The sequence below is a fragment of the Mauremys reevesii genome, linkage group 11, assembly GCF_016161935.1.
Source record: "Mauremys reevesii isolate NIE-2019 linkage group 11, ASM1616193v1, whole genome shotgun sequence".
Lineage (NCBI taxonomy): Eukaryota > Metazoa > Chordata > Testudines > Geoemydidae > Mauremys > Mauremys reevesii.
The window spans coordinates 15,169,143-15,187,945 of record NC_052633.1 but is presented as its reverse complement, the minus strand read 5'-3'; the positions used below and the strand labels follow the sequence as shown (position 1 = coordinate 15,187,945).

The window sequence follows — 18,803 nt, the reverse complement described above, 5'->3', positions numbered from 1 at the left end:
GTATTAGTTTTTAATTGTATGCCATGTGAAATCCGATTTAACCAAATGATTCGAGCTTTTCAAAGATATTTTATTTGTAAATTGGATAGAGAATAACAACAAGCTGGAGCTCTCAGGATGAGGCATGACAAGACAATTAATTAAACATCATTAGGTTACACAGTAAATGAAAGTACAAACTGAACTGACATTTAAGGAAACAGTTTCACTATAATCTTTGATATCTTACTGCAAACTCACTTCTGTCCTGATTCTTCCTCTAATAAAAGGATTGGTGAGAGAAATGGATGGGGAAAATAAATATATTTGTCTGATAGCTTCAAAGGATTCCATGTGGCATCGGTCACCCTGTGAGAAGCATTTTTGGGAGGGTTTGAGTGTTTTAAATCTTTAGTATTGACTTCGGCAGATGAAACAGGGAAAAAAATGGAAATCAGAGATAGATGTAAGAAATAACTGGAAAGTTATTTAATTAACGAGGGTCAGCTTGGATTCACAAAAGGGAGCTCATGCCGGAATAATCTGTCTGACAGTTTAAAAAGAAGTAACCAGCTGAGATGACAGGGAGCCAAGGATGGACATAGTTTACCTAGATTTTAAGATCCCTTGTAATAATACTGTGCTCAGCTAACAACGAATCTATGAGGTCTGCAGATATTCTCTTGGGGGAATAGAGAACTGGCTTAGAGAGCCAAGGCCAGAGGTCCATGCAGGGAGGCACTGTGAAATGGAGATGGGTGACTGGCGGAGTGCCACCAGGATGAATAATGGTACGAATGTTTTTTTCATTTTGTCAAGAGCTTGTGAGAAAGAGCATGTAAGTACCAGCAAGATGACAAAATTTGCTGAGGGTACAAAACTGGAGGGTGTAGTTAGTATAAAGGAAATGGACCACACAAGTCAGAAGGCCCTGGATAGACTGGCAGCGTGAGATGGGCAGATAAGTTTGTGCATCGATTCACTGTAAAAGAAATTAAAGTAGGTGGCTAGGGACAAAAATCAGGGCCTCTTTCAATCCTGCAATTTTCCATGAGTTTTTAATCTTCTGCTCCTTGGTACCCGCAGAAGCTGGTAACTCAGGCTGCAGCTTTTCCTAGCTCCGCGTCTCCCATCACTGCTTATTTCTATTTTATCTGAACTGTACCAGTAACCATGGAGATACCTAATGATGCTGACTCCTGCCTCAACCTTCCTCGCTGCAGAGCCCCTTTGAAAGGTTTTGCAGACACAGTACGGGGCATGCATTTGCCTCTCAGAATTAATTTATTGCTTTCAATTTAGTTTCCTCCTCCTAATGGAAAGAGAGAGAAATCCCAGATCCTCTCCCGAACTGGCCCCCTTGCAGGAGAGCCGCCCAGAGGTTTCAGAAGGCCTGGGGTCCTCGGCGGCGGAGGGCCCCGCTTCGGCGGTAATTCGGAGGTGGGGGGTTCTTCCGCTCCGGGACCCGCCGCCGAAGTGCCCCGAAGACCCGCAGCGGGAGGGCCCGCCACCGAATTAGAAATAATCTAATGGGACCCTGAGCTCAGTTTTCTGGGGCCCCGGAGCGAATGAAGGATCCAGAAAAATTAGCTAAAAAGAAGCTTATTACAGGACATGTCACTTAGTGCTGGTCCAGCACCTCCTCCTGGTTACTCTGGGGATTAGCTTGAGGCTGATGCCCTCCCACCCAGGGTTTGCACACCATCACTCTGTCCCCATTGTCTGCCTGCAGCCCCTCTTGCAGCCTCAGGAACCACAGCATCTTCCTTGTGATTCAGCCCTCCGGCATCACCATCCATGTTTCCCCCTTCCAGGGGTTAATGTCTCAGTCCAATAATCACACCACTTCCCCCGTATTGAGTGTCGGGGGGACCTGGGCCAATTACTCTGGGTCCCACCCCAGGGACCCTGTGGATAGCAGCCTCGTGTTGCAACTCCTTAACTTCTCACCATGCTGCTGTGTCTTGCTGGGCCACTTCCCCACATCCCCTGCACCTTCTTCACCCTTGCCTCAGGGCATGCAACTACCCAGTGCCAGCAGCCAGCCCGGAGCTCCCTCTTGCTCCCCTGGTCTTTGCCAGCAGATGCTCTGTCCAAGGTGCTGCAGGTCTCTCCCCCTGCTACAAACACAGTCCTCACTCTTTGAGCTTCCAACAGCAACTAACCCAGCCCTGCCCTGCAGCTCCTCTTATCTGAGCCTGCCGGGCCCGGATTGGTTGCTCCCTGCAGTTCCTTCCTGATTGGCTGCACTGGTGTGGGTCACTCGGAGGACTCCTCTCCCCTGCTCCCTACTGAGGTTAACCCTTTACATGCCAGTGTGGGGCAGATGCCCCATCACAAAGCTAAAAACCCAGAAAATGCAGAGTTAAGTCTTCACTGAACAAACAAGGCATGCAGACTATCTTTCTTGCTCCTATATGGGGTATGTTTACATAGCAGCTGGGAGGGTGCATGGGTAGACAGACACATAAGCCCTGCTTGAGCTAGTGCGCTAAAAATAGCTATGTGATATGAGTGGCAGGGGCTAGCCACCTGAGTGCATAGGGGCAGGTCAGGCAGGATTGTACTCAGGTGCCACAGCCACGTACTATACCATGCTATCTGCTTCTTTCAACCTGTGCTTGGAAGCACTCTCCCAGATGCGGTGTAGACGTACCCATAGATTGTAGCATCCCATTTTTCCTTTTTTATGGGTAGGGTACAGAAAATGTGTACGACAGAACATAGGTTTTCTGATTTGCTTCACATATACGCATCTCCAGTGCTAAGTATGATGATTTATTGCCATGCTAACCTTTGCTCGTCTCATTTAAGTGCTCTGATTTCATTATCTTGGGATGTGAGGATCATCTATGGAGACAAGCTAGCTTTATGTCTAATGATATTTGGAGAACTGGTGCATACATGCATCACAGGGCTCGATCCTGGAAGGACATAAGCACCCCACCATGAGATGCTGAATGTCCTCAGCATCTAGCTGGATCAGGTCCATAGTGACTGTGGATGTTATCTGTCTGGTCAGGAATTTGTGAAATTCTTGCATATGTGTGTCGTATGACTGTAAGGAAAGCTGGAAGGGAGCACACCCACTACATGCTTTATGTGTGAAGCACTCTGGTTTTGGTGAAGACTGATTAAATGAAACTGTCTGCTATGGAGGCATTTAATGGTTTATTTTTTCTCGAGCCTGGGCAGAGTTGAGGTGGTTTGAATGCCTTGTTTGAGAAGTGCAACCTCAATTCTGCATTTCCTGGGCGTCCAAAGGGTTGTATTCTGATCTCTAATTTTCTTTAAAGGCAATAAACACTCACTGTAGATCTGGGCCTACAACCTTAAATTCCCATTCACAAAGGTTCATAATTTTTTTTAATAGTTCTGACCTGGAACTCAGGAGCAAAGGAAGCTATAAGCTGCTTGATTTCCTGAGGACTGAAGGAGGGAAGCCTGACTTCACCATGCCTTCTAAAGTCCTAGCAAAAATAGGACACTGTCTGGGGAAATGCATCGACCCTCCACTGAGCCATATGAATGAGGCTTCTTAGAGCCATCTGCACTCAGTTCAGTCTTTAGGGGGGGTTTCAGGGGTCCCTGTTATTCTTTCCTCCATGTCTTATGTTTATGGGACCCCCTAGGAGCTTTGGAGGAGTCTGTGGAGGAGCAGAGCTGTGGGGAGAATTGGAGAACGATGAGGGTACTGCTACTAGCCAATGGGGGCTAGGTGGAGGAGCTGGAGAGTAGCTCCATCCTTCGGGAGAAGGCAGCGAAGCACTAGACTGGAGCCTCCCTGGCTTCTGCAGATGGTGAACCTCCTGTAGCTGGAAACTGTGAGAGTCCCTTTTGATGTGTCGCAGGAAGCTTGATGGGAAGAGAAGTCAGGAGAGTCCTAGTGCTTTCCTTGTTTGCGTCTCTTATGCATCTGTGCTGCTTCAGGGGTTCCCCATCCCCCATAACTCCTAGCAAGACACCTGTTCCACCCCATATCCTCATGCTCTCCCATAACCCCAGTCCCATGCATGCCCTCATCAAACTAGCTTCCTCCATTCCCTCATGCCTCCCTCTTACTGGCTTTTGTAGGTGACAAATCTGAGGAACTGTCACAGATTGAAGTGTCACTAGAGGAGGTTTTGGAATTAATTGATAAACTCAACATTAACAAGTCACCGGGACCAGATGGCATTCACCCAAGAGTTCTGAAAGAACTCAAATGTGGAACTATTAACTAAGGTTTGTAACCTGTCCTTTAAATCAATGACTGGAAGTTAGCAAATTAGTTGAAACAATAGTAAAGAATAAAATTGTCAGACACATAGAAAAACATAAACTCTTGAGCAATAGTCAACATGGTTTCTGTAAAGGGAAATCGTGTCTTACTAATCTATTAGAGTTCTTTGAAGGTCAACAAACATGTGGACAAGGGGATCCCCTCACCAAATTAAGCTGTCATGGGATAAAGGTAAGGTCCTTTCATGGATTGAGAACTGGTTAAAGGACAGGAAACAAGGGTAGGAATTAATGGTAAATTCTCAGAATGGAGAGGGGTGACTAGTGGTGTTCCCCCAGGGTCAGTCCTGGGACCAATCCTATTCAATTTATTCATAAATGATCTGGAGAAAGGGTAAACAGTGATGTGGCAAAGTTTGCAGATGATACTAAACTACTCAAGATAGTTAAGACCAAAGCAGATTGTGAAGAACTTCAAAAGATCTCACAAAACTAAGTGATTGGGCAACAAAATGGCAAATGAAATTTAATGTGGATAAATGTAAAGTAATGCACATTGGAAAAAATAACCCAACTATACATACAACATGATAAAAGATCTTGGAGTTATCGTGGATAGTTCTCTAAAGATGTCCATGCAGTGTGCAGAGGTGGTCAAAAGCAAACAGGATGTTAGGAATCATTGGATAGAGAATAAGACTGAGAATATATTATTGCCCTTATATAAAGTCATGGTATGCCCCACATCTCGAACTGTGTGTAGAGATGGGTCTCTCCTCTCAAAAAAGATATTCTAGCACTAGAAAGGTTAAAGAGCAACTAAAATGATTAGGGGTTTAGAGAGGGTCCCATATGAGGAAAGATTAAAGAGGCTAGGACTCTTCAGTTTGGAAAAGAGAAGACTAGGGGACATGATAGAGGTATATAAAATCATGAGTGATGTTGAGAAAGTGGATAAGGAAAAGTTATTTACTTATTGACTATAACAATGTTTAAAAGGGGACTGGATAAATTCATGGTGGTGAAGTCCATAAATGGCTATTAGCCAGGATGGGTAAGAAGGGTGTCCCTAGCCTCTGTTCGTCAGAGGATGGAGATGGATGGCAGGAGAGAGATCACTTGATCATTGCCTGTTAGGTTCACTCCCTCAGGGGCACCTGGCATTGGCCACTGTCGGTAGACAGATACTGGGCTAGATGGACCTTTGGTCTGACCCGGTACGGCCTTTCTTATGTTCTTATGTTCTTATGTGATTTGTGAGGAAGAAGGGCTTCCAGGAAGGCCTGACCTCTAGGTGTTTTGTTGCCCAGGGTGGAAAATATTTTTCGCCTCCTCCCCTCACCCCCAGTTTGCTTTGGCACCTGCCCCAATCGCCCACCCCTAAGGCCAGCTTTGATTCCAAGAGGAGAGATGGGCTGGTGTGGGCACTTGGAGCCAGCTCATGAGCACAGGAGAATGCAGAGGGGGAAGCATTGGTGTGTGCCAGTTATTTTTACCTGACTGACTGCTGTGACTCTTGGAGGGAAGGCAGTCAAAAGGACCTCGGGGGGCCCACACGGAGTGGGGAGTGGTTGAGAAGAGGGGGTTGGGAGGAGGCGGTCAGGCAGGGCATTGCCTCTCTCCCTCTGGACTTCCTGGACTCTGTGGTAGGGGAGACCCCTCAGTGAACCTTAGGATGTTTCTCAGCCCTTTTCAGAAGCTCCAGGCACCATGCTGGGTCCCCCACATCAGCCCACAAGACTTAAGAGGCTTGTTGGGTCTCCTCAAAAACCTTTTTTGGGGCTCAATGGCCTCTGTTTCATTGACCAGACTCCCCAGAGATAGGGCTATACTACGGGGTCTAAGGAAAAGGGACAACAACTTGCTGTTTAAAACTGTCTTCATCTTCCATTTGACATGCCTAATTGTGCCCTTATCCAGCAAAATGCTTAAGCATGTGTGCCTAAAACTCTACATTCGTGAGTAGTGTCACCGGCTTCAGTGAATCTACCCATGTGCTTAAAGACAGGCATGGGCCTAACTGCTTTACTGGATTGGGACCTCAGTTCACCTTAATTGATGTTTCAAAAAGAAATTAAACTTTTATCAACTAAATGTTAGTCCTGGGCACTAGATAGCCAGGGGAGTTCAGTCTATTAAGTTTGATCTCTTCTTCTGTCTTTTTTGCTAGGAAGTTGTCCTCCCCTCCTGGAAAACAAGTTTGACAAGTTTCGAAACTCTGTTCAACCCTTTTTTCAATTTATAGTGTATCATAATTCAGAAGCACCTAAACTGATTCTGTTCAAATTTGGCTTTTTAAAAAAATCTACCCTAGCTCCTGATCTAACATATGGATTTTGAGCCCAATATGTAAACTGTGCAGCAGTGGGGGCAAAATTGGATTTTTTGACAGGAGCTTAGTTGCAAGCTGAACCATGGAATATTGGTGACAAAGATCCCCCACTCACAACATTTTAGCTCTGCTGGAAATTTCTCGTCTTTCTCGGTCGCTGGAAATAAGCAAACCTGGGGCTCAAATAACGGAGCTGACAATGAAACACCAAATAGAAAAATAAAGGGGAAAAATAAAAACACTCCCCCTCCATAATGCAGAAAATGAGACCTCCTTTTCAGCATGTACAGTACGTAAAACCCGTGTAGGATTTGGACTGGTATAGCTACAGAAATACCGCATGCTGCTGCCTGTGTGCAGTGGGTGCATGTGTGTGTGTGTTTGGCAGTGGCACAAAGGAAACCCGTTGATGAAATTCATAGGATTAGAGGCCTGATTCCTGGGGACACACATGGCTGAATGTAATTAAAATGCCTGTCAGGCGTTTGATACCAGAAACCCCTTGACGAACTGCTTAAGCAGACGCAAATGCAGTATCCTATTGTAAGTGAATGATGGCGGGGCTGGCTGCCTTGTCATCCTTCTCGAAAATTCTGTGGCCAGTGAGCTCCCTCTTCCTCTCCCACTCGCCCTCTTTTCCTTTTCACCACTGCAGGGACTTTTTCTAATTTGCCGTTTTCCTTTTCCCAATGTACACATGGTAGATGCAAGCTGGTGGCTTGCAGACTGCGTCTGTCTGGAGATAGGCAGAGAGCCGATGGATAATAACGCTCCGGGAGAATGATTATGCAGCAGTTAGTTAAGGATAGGCTTTTGTGGTATGGCAGCATATGAGCTGGTAATGATTTTCTTTTTTAAAATGTCAGCTTTGTGTGATTTTTTGGAAAATTAAAAGAAAACCACCATTGTGTGGTAGCATTCCGAATTCAGACTGCTGGGTATTAAGTGCTGCATTAGTGCACATTGGATCAATTCAAGATGTGTATATAGTACATGCTGTGTGTGTATATGTATCTGTATATGTATCCATGTTAGTATAACAAAAACATTTAGTTTTTTTCCCCGTTAGCTGAAGAAAATATCTTGTTTCATCAAAAATAAAATATTATCACTTCTTTTTTTTTTTATTGGCTTATTTTAACAGATTCTCCAGCCTGTTGTCTCTGACGAGACGCACTGATTGGGATCTGCTTATTCCACAGATCAAAAAGGTAAGGCACATTATTTTTTAATATATTTATAAACAGATAGGAGTATGGCGTTAATGCCGATATGATCTTCTAGAAACGTATGTGCTTCTTCATTCTGTCATACTGTGCTACGTTACAGCTTTACTTGGGCATGAAATCTGATCTCAGTGCAGACTGTAAAAGTTACTTTTCATATGTATGTATAAGCTTAGATTGCTTGATCTGTGGTGACTACCTCCTCAGATCAGTCATTTCAGCCACAGTGGCCCCCAAAGGGGTGAATACTAATGTCTGTTTACCTGCTTACATGGATTTGGAACCCCTATGAAAGCTGTACAAAATCCTCCATCCACACTGAGAGTTAATAGCGTTAGAAAGGGGGTCTTTTTAATATGGGTTTTAGTATAACTGAAAGCTACATATGATACTAAGAATGGGGCTAAATTAATTGGCTTGCTTTAGCCAGGTAAGATCTATCACAGAACTCAGACCTGGAAGCATAGAGATAGCTTAATACTGTATCATTTTCATGGGTGGCAGGGGAAATGGCTGTTAACCCCCACCTTGCTGCCAGAAAATGCCTTGGCTTAGGTTTTGGTGCATGGAATTTTAATGTACCAGGTATATGGGGCAACATTGAAGGAGCACACTCCCCGTTTTTATTAGATACGCCATTCAGCACAGAAGAGGCTCTTCTTACATGTTGCTACAAAAGCAGCAGAATCTGCTATTTATGAATGTTTTCTTACTGAAACTTAAATGAGAATATATATTCTCCTTCTCTTTCTTGTTTCTGTTGTTTAATCCTTTGAGACTGCCTGCATAGCATAGAGGCCTGCTGGAGAAGTCACTGGAGAAAGGAGGTCTTGTGTGAGAGGGCCCTCAGAATGTGCGGGGTTTTTGAAAGGACCTAAGTGTCTTAGGAACACAAATCACGTTGATTTTTCAATGGAACGCATGGTCCTAAGTCACTTGGAAGTTTTTTCAAAACTGCCCGTGGGTGTCTCCTGTTTGGCTGGAGATAATGTGCGTGATCATCACTCATTAACCCCTAAATGTGCCACACTTCTCCCAGAATCTTCCAAAGCCAAACCTCCCAATGGGCATCCACTCAGTTGTCATGAAATGGATCAGGGTCCTTTAAGTCTATATGAATACCTTTCTTTTAAAAAGAAAACAAAAAAATCAGATGTTTTGGAGAACTCCAATAATCAAACAAAATTCAGAAGCATGTTCATTTTGCTTAACTTCTGCAGTTATATCTCATCACAAACCTACAGTAGCCTCCTAGAAGTAATGGGATTTCATTCATGTAATCTTTACACAAAGTCCATTGTCCTTTTACCTGTTAAGAGACTGGCTATGCCAATATCAGTGCTGATTGAATGACTGAAATAAGAAAGGATCCAAATCTTTGCTCAAAAAAATGAAGCTGAACCAAACCCTGAATCAATGTAGAATTCAGAAAAGTTTAACTTCTTTTAAAAATTAAGCCTCTAATCATGCAAATACTTACACATATGCTTAACCTCTATGGGATTACTCAGGTGCTTAGAGTTAAGCATGTGTGTAAGTGTTTGCAGGGCTAAGGTCCACACTTGCACATATGTCTTCATTATCCTGTTTCATGGTATCTTCTGGGGATATCAGAAGCCCCCCAATCTCCCCCCCCCCACATGCATACACACAAAATTCAGCAGGAAAGGGAGTTCTTGTGGTATTTCCAGCCTGGGTGAAAGCAGGAATAATGGAAACTTTGTGAAAAATCCCAGTCGCCTGCGATTTCCAGTGCAGTTTCCAGGTGTCAGATATTGGGACGAGTCAGAAAACACGTGAACCCAATGGAACTTCTGGATCTTTGCTCTCAACTAACAGCGACTGCGACGGGCTTCACTGTGAATTTTGGTTTAATGTTTTCATTTATTCATTTATCATGATCTTAATGAAATTGGACTTCCTGTACAATCAAAGTTGAGTGACAGATGCTATTTCTGAAATAAAACTAGTATTTTTTCAGGCTGTCATCAGGCCATTCTGACACTCTCGATAATTATTTTTTGACCAGAATCTTGCCTGTAATGGATATTTTATATAATATACATATATACATTCTTCTACAGCTCTCCCTGTTCTGAGAATCATATTTCTTCTGTCTTTAGGAGGATTTCTGCTGTTTTTCAGATTTCCCTGGGTAATACATTTCTTCAAGGAAATGTTTTGTTTTCTTATATTTTGCATAGATGGTGTTAATAATATTTCCTCCCTGATCTTTATTAACATGAGGACTCATTATAACTGAAAGGCGTGGAGCAGCAATGTGTATAAAATTCTTTGATTCATAAAAAATATCTTCAACAACTTGTTTTAGGCTAAACACAAGTCATTTTTCTCTCCCCTCCTCCAATCCTTGCAATTTCACTCCCATGATCCTAGGGCAACAAGCCAAACTGCGGTACCAATCTGAATTAATTAACGCTTTCCAAACGGTACTTCAAGGACTAACACTGCTTACTAGTCTTGATGTCAGCTTTCAAGGTTTTGCTGCAGTATTGGAGAATTGTAAAGGAATGTTCTCCACCAGGATAAAAATAAAGAAATAGAAGTGAGGTCGTCATTAACAGACCATGTTTGACTTGCATGGTTTTTCACCAATTAGTGAATGATGAATCAAAATCTCAGATTATGCAATTCCTTTGGATATAAAGCTTTTCCTCTCTTATGGACATTCTTATTGAAATGTGCAGCCATTTACCAAATCTTTTATGATCTCCTGAATGCAGAAAAAATCAAGTTGCATCTGTTTGTTTATACTTCAGAGAGGAGATGACTTAAAAATAAACTTATATCTATTTTATACCTCCAATTTATGCAGTTATAATTCATTTTAACCCTGTAGCTGTAGCCAGCTCCTTGGTACTCGTACTGCAAATTGTCCCTTCTATCTACAGAAAAGAAAAGTAATAGGCTGCTATACTATACATTATGTATGCTGTTTCAGTTATTACATATTATATATCATTTATACTGGAAATAATCGTTTGAAAACAATGTTATTTTCTCAAAGCAGCAGTTGGGTTGCTTACTGTATTAGATTTGTGCTAGGTTGACAGGAGGCATTTAACTAAAGGTACAAACCAGTGGGTACAGTGGAGAAATGGCAGAAAGAAGGGAGTTTTGTGGAGCGATAGGAATAAAGAACAGAAGCCAAAGAGTAGAGCGACAATGACCTGTTAGGTTACACTTTCTGAACTCTTAGGCATGAAGCCGGAATTCTGTGATATTTTGGCATCTGCTTTATTTAAACAGATGACAGTGTGGCCGCATTCGTTGACGGCATTGAGAAATACCTAGTGTCACTTTTACTGGGAGTTGCACCAGTGCTGGGTCTGGGCCTGGCTGAATTGACGAAATGGACATCTAGTTCTTAATGCTGTTTATTAAGAGGCTTATCGTAACATAAGCACAATTCAGATTCTTACCGGGCCCCTTTTTGAAAGAATCGACCATGCTGGCAAGCAGGGGTTCTGCTTTAGAATTGTCCCAGGAGGAACCTCAATTTTTTATTCCGCTTCCCAGACAAATTCATTGCACAGTCCACCAGTATCAGTGTTGTCTTTTCTTAAATCATGTGAAAAATATCCAAAGTGGATTAAAGCCAAGTCGCTCTTCTTTAGGACAGCTGAATGCTGAATGTAAGTGTGCAGTTTGGCCATTTCCTTATATTTTAGTGGCAGTAACATACATAGTTCCCTCTGGGCTGATCTTTTTTCTTTTTACCTTTCTGTCCTAGACATTTATATGGCCCCGATTGCCTTGGTATGTGAGCACTTCGCACTCTTCAATGTAGTTATCAAAACACCCCTAGGTAGGGCAGTGCTCTTATCCCCATTGTACAGATGGGGAACTGAGGCACAGAGAGGCTAAGGTCACCCAGGAAGTTTGTGGCAGAGCAGGGACTTGAACTCTAGTCACCCAAGACACTGGTTAGTAGCCTAACCACATTAATCCTCCCGTATTCAGTGGAATACACCCCCTCTCCTCAAGGCCCTCTGGCGATGGGTGAGATGGACCTCTTATCGGACACAGCCCATCGGTAACACTTTCTCAGTAGCTTGGCTACAAAGTGCAAAGTGAGACTGGGTCAAAAACTAAACCCAGATCTGTTGCATGGCATTAGGCACCATTAACTAGAGGAGGAAAGGTGATTAAGGCACAGGCCTGGTAGACAGGAGACCTGGCTTCAACTGCTGCAAGCTGCTCCTTGTCACTTTTGAAACAACACATTATGCGTCTGTGCCACACTTTTCTCATCCGTAAAAAGGGGGATGGTAGCATTTGTCTGCCTCACGGGGAGCTGAGTCTGAAGTCCTAAAGTTTGAAAAAGGCTTTGAGATCCTCTGGCAGAGGGAACTGTGTAAGTACAAAGTTTACTTAAGGAATCTAGATGCCAAAGTAACGGGAGCCTAGATAGTATATTGACCTTAGAAATGGGTGTATTAGTAATAATAATTAATTAATAGCACAAATACATGAGGCTAAAATTTTATTTTCCCAGGAATCTAGTGGTTAATGACTTGGCTCCATGTAAGTTTCCTTTCAATGTAAATTACATGGTGATCCCACAGTACTGAGTGAGGGTTAAGGTAGACATGATGAATAGAGGTGAGTCAGTTCCCTACTCCAATGTTGTACAAGATATTGCTGCTTACTTATGGGGGTGTCAGTAATACTTAGATTGGAATGTGGGAGCAGGGAAAGCCAAAAAGAGATTGCACTGGCAGGAACAAGCAAAGAATACCCCTGACTCATCATTTAAAAACCTGTAACATTCTCTGAAAGGCCAGGTACAAAAGCTAACCTCTTCTGCCAGTCCCTCTGATGGTCAGAAGACAGTTTTTTGACTATTTATCACCCAAAGGAACCTCTAAATAGTTGCGCAGTGCAGCAGTTTCAGTGCCGTTTTGGTAGTTCATTATTGCAAAGCTTGTGAGAAATCATGGGCAATTTATTTTAGTACATTGGGTGATAGTCAACTCTAAATCACAAAAGCGTTTTCTGAGTCATCACAGTTCTTGCAAGGAGGTGACTTTCTAGGTGCATGTGGTTGTTGAGTCAGATTAATTTTTTTTATCCTGGCAGCTTGAAAATATTAAAACACTGCTTAATTGGATAAAACAAAAATGAGTCAGATTTAAGGAAGCAACTTACCACTTACACAATGAAGAAATGTTCAGAAGCTACTAGTGGGAAAGGAAAGGAATGTAGGATGAGAGCAAACATCCTAGGGTTGTATGTTATTCACAGGGTAAAATTTTCAAAAGCGCTTAAGTTCCATGGATTCCGAAGTCACTTACGTTTGGAAATATTACCTAGCCTTTGTGCAAAGCTCTGCGGAATATCACTGGGAATTGCATGTACAGAACAAAATGGTTTGATGTGGCCCATAACTACTAAGGAAAACACTAGAAAGGACAGTTGGAAAACCAGATCAGCAGTTCATGTAGAGTTAGGATACTCAACAGTGTTTTACCTCATTCTTTCTCTGCTCTCTTCTCCCGTGCTAATGTCATATTAGACTATTTTGCTCATTCAGAGAAGGGCCATTAGTTAGGGTTCTTCAGAGTCATTAACACAGACATGTGGCAAAGCTACTCAGTTATCCACCTCTAGTCAGTGTCTTCCATCTCCTAACTTTTTATGGTCACTGACATTCTCCAAAATACTGGAATAAAAGAAGGCAGTTTGCAAAAATATCTCTTGGCTCCAATTCTGTTCTCATTAATCTGCAAAAGGAATCTGATTGGGTCCTATATCAGTCTTCAGATAATTTAAAATGATTTGCACACCTTTTTTTTTTTAATACAAAAGGGTGTTCTGCTAGAGGAACTGTCGTTACACTGGTGACATTACAGCACAAAACTGTATGGCCAGATCTTGATGTGGTGTAAATGAGCCTTGCTCCATTGCAAAAACAGAGCTATGCTGCTTCACTCAGGCTCAGGCCACAGTGTGAGGTTTAAGACCTGGGTCTTGCACAGATTTATGCATGTGTTTATCGTTATGCTCCATGAGCTGGCCCATTGTCTTTAATGGGACTATTCACTGTGTGTAAAGTTAGGCACACGTAAAAGTCCTTTTTGCAGAACTGGGGCCTAAAATTTTGTTTTGGCAGCAAGGAAGCCATAAGTTAACTAATGATCACTTCTTTCTTGCAACTGTATTTTATATTTTTCTATGAATGCGCAAATGTAATATTAGGGTTTTGTTGTAATTTCTATGGTGCTTATTAGCAGAAGGGGAAAAAGTAGGGTTGACTTTATTTTGTTTAAATGGTGGTTTGAAGCCTTTCTTGTCTGGTAGGGTTTTAAATGTCTATCAGATATGGAGAGATTTAAAATGGAGCCATGTAGGAGAATGGCCATTAGGGAGAAAAATGGCAGAACTAAAAAGGTTTGAAAAGTTGTTGATGAGCATGTGTGTTACGGGACAAATTCTGCCCTTGGATTCACTTCACTCAGAGCCACGCTGTCACATCAAGGAGTTTGAACTACAGAATATTTCCTGTCCATGTAGTATTACCACGGACAAATGGGTAATCTTTGAAAACTGTTATGGTTCTACTTGTGAATGTGCTTGAAGACAAAAGTGCCCCCATCTATTCCACCTGAAATCAATGACAACGTTCCTTTCACTTCACTAAGAGGAGAACTAAATCATTGGATTATAAATTCTTTAGGGTTGGGCAATATGATTTAGGATTTGTCTACACGTAAGTCAAACTAGCTGCAAAACTCTGCAAGATCCTCCTCATTTGAATCAAGAATGGCTTATTTTTATTTAGTTTAAACCTGTTCCTAATTGATTTAACTCTCTATAAGCCAGGTTTATATTGATTTCAGGGGTCCGTGCAACCTTTTGCACTGATTTGACCAACTTGATTTTAAATCGCACCTGTTGTTAAACCATGGCTACTAAGCATGTAGACATACCATTACTCACAAGGCCTGACTCTGCAAGATGCTGCATGCCTCGCACCAAGTGCTGCACACCCTCGTGTAACCTCATGCACACCCTCATGGTCCTCTCGGGGGGGGGGCGTGGCTAGCACCTTTCAGGATCAGGTCTTATAGTCACGCGTATTCCCCTCCCTAATGAGTTTACAGTCTCATGGCTTTCTTGTGTTCTCAGAGAAGTTAAAGAGAGTGCTGCCATTGATTTCATATGGTTATAAAGTGCAGTGTAAATCTGTAAGGCGGGATACATGCTTTTTATTATTAACAGTAATAAAATGTGCTTAAATTAAGCTTGTTATGGAGTCATAATTAGGAATACATGCTGTTAACGTGCATTTGTAGTAGGCAGCTGTTACACTGTATCGTCTAAATATAAGATAAAACACAGAACCGCTGTTACATTATAGTGGATTTATTTATTAACATACGTCTAAAAGAGCTTTAGACTTACTGATTCATAGATTCTAAGGCCAGAAGAGACCATTGTGATCATCTAGTCTGACCTCCTGTATAACATAGGCCATAGAACTTCCCCAAAACCATTCCTAGAGCAGATCTTTTAGAAAAATATTGAAATCCAATTAAATCCAGACTTGATTTAAAAATTGTCAGTGATGGAGAATCCACCACAACCCTTGGTAAATTGTTCCAAATTGTTCCACACTCAAACAACGTGTCACATTCACACAGTCATTTATTTTCCTTCTTTCTTTTTATAACCACAATTAAAAGTGGAGGAAATTAAAGCAAAAAGCTACAATGCTCGATATTGTTGCGGATGTGATTGGCATCTGGAGAAGATAAACAACTGGTTCCGTGTGGGTATTGGAGAGATTTCAAACGTTTACCCCACTCATTCAATGGCTGCAGTGGTCTGCTCAGGCAAAACTCATTGCAGAATCAGGGCCTTTGTGTGCTCTACCATGCAATGACTCTGATCCAGCAAGCTCGAATTCCATAGTTTATACTGTAAGCTCTTTGGGACAGGGTCTTTTCACTCTGGGGGTATGTGCACACTGCAAACAAAAACCCACGGTAGCTAGTCTCAGAGCCTAAAAGTAGCTGTGTAGATGTTCCGGCTCGGGCTGGAGCGCAGGAGCCTGCAAAGGGAAGTGCCCTTCAGAGCCCAAGCCAGAAGATTGACATGGTTGTTTTTAGGCCTGAGTCTGGGCCTGAGACTTGCTGCAGCAGAGTTGGTTTGTTTGGTTTTGCCGTGTTTACAGTGCTTAAAACAATGGGGTCCTTTCCCTTGAATGGTGGCCCTTAGGCACTGCATTAACACAAATAAGTAATAATAATAACAACAGCCACAGAAGACTTGTCGAAGTGGATCCTACAACTATATTTCCTGCAACATCTAGGAATGAAAGTTGGGCAAATACAACAAACATTTCTGCAAATATTCATTTGAGTCTTAAATGTATATACTAGGACTGTGTTCGTGCTCCTTTTCTGTTTGCTTTCCACACACTTATTTTCAAGTGGATTTTTACCAGTGGCAATGATCATGAAAAGTCAATGTTTGGCTCTAATGCTCAATCATGACACTGCCTGAAAGCAAATGTCAAACTGTAACTAACCAACAACAGTGTGACTCTTGGATTGCCATTGTCACTGTTGCAGTTAGATAAGGAAATCAAGATTAGCACTGTAGGTGGATTATTATAGAAGTCATCGGGTCAAGGAATAGAAATAGTACCACAGGATTTAAGTAATAGCTTGCTAACAGTTTACAAATCAGGAATAAACCACTGAAAACATTTGAAAATAACATTTGAATAATAAAAAAAAGAAATTTCTTTGTGGACATCTCACAAATAGAAAACAAAGGCAACGTTTGACAAATAAATTGTTTTGTTCTGAATTTTTCAGCCCCCACTAATTCTGAATTTCCTTGACTCAGTGGGGTTATGTCAGACTTGACATTCATAATTGAATGGGTTTAACATAGGTCTGAGACCTAGATTGGGAGCTCACTGGGACAGGAACTGGCTTTTTTGTTCTTTGGACAGTGCTAGTCCAGTGGGACCCTGGTCAGAATCCTTAGGCATTACCAAGATAAAAACAATTTATCATAATAATCTAACATTAATTTATTCTCAGTGCCCCTGGCATGCTGTTGTGTCTCATCCCATATACAACAATATTCTATCTATCTACCAAGGGCATTTGTAGACTTAATTGGTCTCCAGTTTTCTGCCACTACTTTTCATTCACCATAGTTCTAGTCACTAACAAATTAGTAACTGCAGCCTGCATGTCTGTGCATAATCCTTCTTTGGAAAGGAACAGTCAGATCCCCATAAGAGCTTCTGTTGGAAGGCACTAGAGGGGGCCTGAGGAACAGCTCAGCAAGTCTCTCTGGCTGCCTTGTGTTGTTTTTGTAATTGCCTTTACTGGTCAGCATGCACAGTGGTTGTCAGCATGCACAGGAGGTAGTAGTGGGATAAGAGGATATGCTGAAGAGACACATTTAGGCCTTGTGCATGTAGCAGGGGGTAATCCAAATATGGGTACCACCAGCATAGATTCATCACCCTAAGGCACTTCTGCTAGTGCCAGCCCACAGCCATCTGCTGTACTGACATATTGGTCTAGTTCAGACATGGAAGTCAGTGGGGGTTGTAGAATTGAGCCCTGGAACCTCTAGGTTTGGCAGTTCATAGTCCCGACACTTCTGGGCTTGTTGCATCAGTTATGAATGTAAAAAAAAAAAATTGTTAGAGCCCTGGCATGTAATTGCTTGAGCCCCAGCACCTCTTTCATTACAAATTAAGCACTGTCTACACTGCAATTAAACACCCAGGGCTGGCCCATGGCAGCTGACTGAGGCTCAGGCTAAGGGGCTGTTTAGTTGCGGGCTAGATGTTTGGGTCCCTCCCACCTCACAGGGTTCTAGAGGCCAGGCTTCAGCCCAAGCCCCAGTGTCTACATCTCAGTTGAACAGCCCTTAGCCTGAGCCCCACAAGCCTGAGCCAGCTGGCACAGACCAGCCACAGGTTTTTAATTGCATAGTAGACGTACCCTCTAAGGGTACCAGCATCAGTACTTGGGAATTTGCACTTGACAGACAGGCAGTGGGGAGAGCAAAGTAGTACTAGTGAGAATCAGAAGGCAGAAGTCTCTCTCCCCAGTTATATTGTTGCTTTTGCTGCATTTGATTGCACAACGGTTGCATTTATTTATGTCGTTGTTTGCATAAAGATTGGCACACAGTTGAGAGTAGTCTACATCTTCCAATTTATTTATGATCTCAAGTTCATTTTTAGATTTCTGATTTGTTCATGACATTTATTACAGTGGTTCTTAACAAGGGGTACGCATACCCATTGGGGTACGCAGAGGTCTTCCAGGGCATACACCAATTCATCTAGATATTTGCCTAGTTTTACAACAGGCAACATAAAAAGCACTAGCAAAGTCAGTACAAACTAAAATTTCATACAGACAATTACTTGTTTATACTGCTCTATATACAACACACTGACATGTAAGTACAACATTTATATTCCAATCGATTTTTTTTATAATTATATGGTCAAAATTAGAAAGTAAGCAATTTTTCAGTAATAGTACGCTGTGACACTTCTGTATTTTTATGTCTGGTTTTGTAAGCAAGTAGTTTTTAAGTGAGGTGAAACTTGGGGGTTTACAAGAAAAATCAGACTCATGAAAGGGATACAGTAGTCTGGAAAGGTTGAGAGCCATTGATCTAGAGCAGTGTTTCCCAAATTTGGGACGCTGCTTGTGTAGGGAACGCCCCTGGTAGGCCGGGCCGGTTTGTTTACCTGCTGCGTCCACAGGTCCGTCCGATCGCGGCTCCCACTGGCCGCGGTTCGCTGCTACAGGCCAATGGGAGCTGCTGGAAGCAGCGGCCAGTATGTCCCTCAGCCCGCGTCGCTTCCCGTCGCCCCCATTGGCCTGGAGCAGCGAATCGCGGCTAGTGGGAGCTGCGATTGGCCGAACATGCGGACGCGGCAGGTAAACTGTCCGGCCCGCCAGGGGCTTTCCCTGCACAAGCAGCGGAACAAGTTTGGGCAACACTGATCTAGAGGCCCCAACCAAGAT

The 18,803-nt window shown here is 42.7% G+C and overlaps 1 protein-coding gene across 7 annotated transcripts in view; it reads left to right on the top strand.

Annotated features, from left to right (window-relative positions):
* Positions 1-18,803, top strand: part of MAP2 (microtubule associated protein 2) — a 260,078-nt gene that overhangs the window by 72,856 nt on the left and 168,419 nt on the right. For all 7 annotated transcript variants that reach the window (XM_039493838.1, XM_039493840.1, XM_039493845.1 and 4 more), the window contains one exon: positions 7,677-7,743. The gene's annotated coding sequence lies outside the window, so the exon portion shown is untranslated. The remainder of the gene's footprint in view (positions 1-7,676; positions 7,744-18,803) is intronic.